The following is a 6000-nucleotide window of genomic DNA, read 5'->3' as shown; positions in this document are numbered from 1 at the left end:
CACGGGTAGGTCGACACCCCAGAATGGTCGGACCGGGTAGGTCGGGCACCCCATTATCGCCCGACAGTATGTATGTTATGTGATTGTATGGTATGTGGTATGATGGGGGAACTCACTAAGCTTCGTGCTTACAGTTTTCAGTTTTGTTTCAGGTACCTCTTTAGCGAAGGGGAAGGAGTCGGCGCGGTAGCAGCACATCACACACACGCATGATTTCCGCACTATGAGATTTCTTGGGATTGTACTCTGACACTGTTACTATTTTTATGATATGATTTTGAGACATGAGATTGTGGTTTTATGCAATGATATTACTCAAGTATGTTTTCTTATAAATGTTTTCTAAATTGTCATATCAAAAATAAAATTTTTGGTCTTGAAATTTGGGATGTTACACTATCCTTGTCATTCTTCTCATAATACAAGTCATATCCATGTGCAACTGCATAGTTAGTGAGAAATGACTTAAGTTCAGCAGGAGAATAGAATCTCATACCTAGTTCAGGCTTCATCTTCCTCCATTCCTGAGTAGCATCATGCCTAGGGTAGACAGTTGGAAGTTCATTGCCTTTTTCATCTTCATCTTCAACAGCTACTGGACATAACTTGTTCAAAAACTTATCATTATAGGTTCTTTTAAAGATTCTTTTGCTTAATGTAACAGATTTATCCTCTTCATGTTCACAGTTATCATCATCTGCCAAAACAGAGTCGACATCTTCTTCTAAATACACAAGTTCTTCATCGCCTGGTTCTTCTTTCTGAATCCACTCAAATATAGGTTCATTATCATGGTCAATATACACATCCACGTGTCTGTTAGCATTTGCAACCTCAAGAAACTCATAGTAGTCACATTCATTTTGTAGTGTTTGGAGCCCCTCACTCAATCTCACTTCAGGTATACAGTAATACACATGCTTGCACTGAAAATCGGTAAGCTTCTCAACATATTTGATGAAATCGGAGAAAACAAACTCGTTTGCATCTTCATTCAGACGTAGTACTTGTGGATCAAAAGACACTAATGGATTAGGCACAAAAGTATCGTTATAGTGTACATCGACTTTTGGAAAAGCTTGATTTTCCTCCATTGAATCAGAATGGTGTTTTGAGAGATTGAGAGAAGAAAAGGGTGAGTAATGAGGCACTGATCAAGAACGGATTAAATACAATATAACCCTAACTGATCTTCGTTCGTAAATGAGGTTTCTTGATAAATGAGGGTGGAAGAGGGTAACTGCCACGTAAACCATCCAAACACAAAATGACCTGCTTAACCGGAAGCAACCGGTAATAATGACTTAATTTATACACAAGAGCAAATTCAAAGGTAAAATGTGGACAAAAAAAACTTAGGGACTAAATGTGTACAAAACCAATAAAATGTTACGCTTTTAAGTCATTATCCCTTTTAGTTAGCCTTGTTATCTAGCTAGCATGAGAAAAACAAAATGATAATATGAAGAAAAAGGAAAAAAAAATACTTGTACTATAAAGTACATATTCAATCATAAGACTATATATTTAATTTAGATGATTATAATTCGAAAAGATTTAATGGTTAAAATAACTAAAATTGATGGACTACTATTAAAGAATCTCTTTTAAACAAATATTTTGGTTTGACTATCCATCTTGTAAAACAGAATTTGGGAAATCACTATGCAAATTTACTTTTTCCGGATAACGTTATTATTTTATAAGAAGAAAATTACTAATTCTTTTTATAATCGTAAAGCAGTTTTGCAAAAAGAAATTTTGCAATTTTTATTTTACAATATAAATGAGAGAGATAGAGAGAGATGGATTGGGGAAGAAGTTTGGCATGTTTATTTATTTTACGTCATAAACAATAGATGAATAGTAATTAAATTGAAAAAAAAAAGTATATATATATATATATATATATATATATATATATAGTTATGACAGGAACCAAAAATGTGAGAAAATATCATTAGAACCGTCCAAATATCATTAGTGGTCACCCCAAACTTTATGTAATTTACTTTAAATGATTCTCAGTGTTTTTCTTTGAAATTGGTTTTTGATACAAAAAAATATAACTATAATGCAGATTAACGTCAATTGAATATAGAACACACTTCAAATTCTTATATAGAAAACTATTATATTTTCACCGGAGCAAATTACATCGACTAAGAATGAAAATGATCTCTGGAATGTTTTTTTGTAAGATCTCGCAACCACTCAACTTTAAGGATCGACAATTTATAGAGAGCAAGGTTGGCGCGCACATGATGGACCCAAATTCCTTATAGACTGGCCCTGATAAAATCGTCATAAATAGCATTCCCACGTATTACCTCTCTTTTTAAAGCACCGCAGGGAGTTCTTGAATCCTTCGAAAAACTCAGAAGGCGCTTCCTATGGGGCGGGAACGAAAAAAAAGAAGAAAACTCATTGGGTGGACTTGTCTAAGATTGTGGCGAGCAAAGAAAATGGTGGTTTGGGTGTTGGTACACTAACAACACAAAATATCGCACTTTTAACCAAATGGTGGTGGAGACTTAAGAATAAACAATGGAAACTGTGGGCGGAAGTTATCGAGAGTATACATAATCTCAAAGCACACCCTCCACCTTTTTGTGCAGAAAAGATTGCTCTGGAGTTTGGGGTAATATTGACAAGGCCATTAAAAGTCTATCTAGTCATAACATCGAACCAAGTAGGATATTCTCCAGAATTCCAAGCTTCAATATGCAGATTCTTTTTTGGAAAGACATCTGGTGTGGAGATACACCATTACACATTTGATTCCCTTGCCTGTACAACATGGAGGCGATTAAAAAGTGCACAGTTTTGGACAGGATAAACGCGGATGGCTTTATGTGGAGATGGAAATACAACCTCCCTAACCACAATATACTTATGGAATTACATGAGTTTTATAAATTCTTTGTCGCTCAGGAGTTTCAATTCTCTTCAAAATTGGATTTCGCTTTAACTTACAATAGGAAGGAACTTATCTCGTCAACGTGATGAGGAGACTAATAGACGATTCCGGTAACCAATTCACCAATTCACTGGGACACTGATATATTGGTTGAAACGCATCCCTCTTAAAGTCAAATGTTTTATATGGAAGGTCAATCTTGATAAAATTCTGGTTGCAGAAGTACTCAATAAAAGGGGTATTTCGGTAATTAACTTGAATTGTCAACTATGTGAAAGAGCAATCGAATCAGTGAACCATCTTTTATTCGGGTGTTACTTTGCAAAGACGGTATGGTACTGGATTCTCAAATGGTGTGGTGTACTGGGCATTGAATTTGACAACATCATGGAATATATTGAGTTTGGAAATTCTTAGGGGAATTGCTCAAACAAAAGGCAGGTACTTAATGTTATCTTATACTCGACAGTGTGGAACATTTGGTTAGCCCGTAATGAGAAAATCTTCCACAAAAAACATTCCTTTCCTACTAAAACGGTGGATTCAATCATATTACAAACGTTTGAATGGTGCAAATACAGAGGCAATTATGGAAAAAGTTGGGTAGATTGGAGCTGCTTCCCATTTTGATCTTTGTTTATTATTTTTTTTCTTCATATTTGTACATGTGTTTATGTTTCTGTTTATTGTTCCCTGTACTCTTCTATGGCTTCCTGTTATAGCTTCTTTTCTTCTAATATATGCATCTTATTTGTCGTTTCAAAAAAAAAAAAAAAAACCTCTGAAAACATAAATTATTTTCAAAGTACGATTAAAGGGTATTACATTAGCCTAATAGAATTCAAAGGTATTTCCTTGTCAACAGAACTAAAATTATTTTTTTTCAAATGTATTTTTCTTGTCAACAGAACTTAAATTATTTTTATGGTTTATCAAAATTCTGTGTCTGGTTCTTTTTATTTATAATATATATTTTTTTATACGGATTGTCCTTAGGTTTTGACTTTGTTACGATATAAGTCTATGTATAATAGGAAATTACTATAATGCCCTTAATATTTTCTTTTATAGTTTTTTTATTATTTTCTAATTAAAGAATAGTAAACTGCAAATTTAGTCCCAATAGTTGCCAAAAACTGTGGATGGAGTCAAAACTCTTTTCAACTTGCATCATTAGTCCAAAATCTTTTCAACTTGCACCACTAGTCCAAAATCGAAAACTTTTTTGTAGTTTGGTCCTTGAAAAAAATGAAAGGGCTATTTTACCATTTTAATTTTGTTTTTTTTATATTTTTTAATATTTTTCTTAATTAAAAAAAAAGACCCAAACCCACCCTACCCACCCCCTCTCTTTATCTCTCTCAATACACGTATCAATACGCCATCTCCTTCTCTTAAATCTGCATCTTTCTCCTATCTCTTCCTTTTAATGATCCCACCATAGCTGCTTACCCGGAGTCTGTGGCACTGTTGCCAACGTTCTTGAATTCTGGCAAGCAACAATTTCACTGTGAAGGAGGTGATTTTCTCTGACACTCGATTCAACCTGGTGGTCTTCTCTTGTCATCCCTCCTTCACTGCCTTTCTGTTATCATTCTTTGAAAGAAGTAATGCATTTTTCCTTTCTAGAGTTCGAATTCAAGAAAAGGAATTAATCGGTTGTTAACTTGTTCATCTGATCTTATAGTGAGCACGGAATTGCTGTCGAGAACATTGCATATTTTTAGGTATTATTTTGAGGATAAAATGTTGGATTAGGTGTCTAAACCCGTAATATAATTGGGATATATTTGAATTGATAGTATCACAGTCATTTTAGGTTGCCCTCAAACCTAGCAATTGAATAGGATATCTTTTAGAGAGAGACTGATTGATTAATTTATTATATTGGTTGACATTGCAGATATGACCATGGAAGAGTATACCCGACGGATGTGAGAAGATAACGAGCATGGTCTCGTGCGATCAACTATCCCGACTGCAGCAAATTTCGAACTTAAAGGACACATCCTCAACATGCTTAAAGATACGCCATTTTTCAGAAAAGATCATGAAGACGCTTACAAGCATATCAACAAAGTATTAGATATTGCTGACTATTTCAACTTTCCAAATGTGACGAGAGATGTGGTTATGTTACAAATCCTCCTAATTACACTCAAGGATACGGCTAAAACGTGGTTTAAATCACTACCATCGGGAATTATTACAACATGGGCCAACCTTAGAGAGCAATTTATTCAACAATTCAACCCTCCATCAAAGATTGCAAAGCTTAAGAAGAACACTCTAAACTTCCAACAACATGATGGGAGTCTCTATATGAGGTTTGGGAAAGTTACAAAGAGATGCTAAGGAATTGTCCCCAACATGACCTCAATGTGCAACAAGAGATCTCAACTTTTTACAATGGGATCAATGTTTGCCCAAGGCAACTTCTAGACTCTCAAGGGCCACTAACCAAGAAGAACATGGCTACAAATAAGGAGCTAATTGAAGAATTTGCAAAGCATTCTCGAGAATACCATAATCCTAGAGAGGATGTCATGCGTGGAAGGTCGAATGGAGACGGAGTGACGAGTTGAAAACTCTTTTAGATCGATAAGATTCTTAACAAATAAAACAGAAAGTAAACCAAAGAGCAAACACACAATGAATCAAACAGATGTCGAATGATTAAAACAGCAACACCTCAGAAGAGCTCGATGAAGAACTTCTACTTTAGAGGTGTGCTAGGGTTACAGTACTTGTTGAAGAAAATATTCCAGAAGCATAACTAATATAATGCATGCATGCACTATATATATACTAAACCCTAAAACAAAACACGGTTGGACAGGCCCAAACCGTGAATACATTAGACTATACTACCGAAGCCCAATGGCGCAACCCATAGACTCAACAATCTCCCCCTTTGCACCAATTGAGGCGAGAGATCACTTCGTTTGAGTAACGGTGGTTTTCTTTATAGTCTTGAACAGCTTGGGTATGATGGCAAGAAGAGTTTGACGAAAATTAATATACCACCGAAGCATATCTGAAAACATCTTCTTATCAGCTTCATTGTTCTGATTGCACCT

This window comes from Lactuca virosa, chromosome 4, assembly GCF_052849685.1.
Source record: "Lactuca virosa cultivar CGN04683 chromosome 4, Lactuca_virosa_CGN04683_v6, whole genome shotgun sequence".
NCBI classification, from domain to species: domain Eukaryota; kingdom Viridiplantae; phylum Streptophyta; class Magnoliopsida; order Asterales; family Asteraceae; genus Lactuca; species Lactuca virosa.
Note: the sequence above shows the minus strand (reverse complement) of the source record.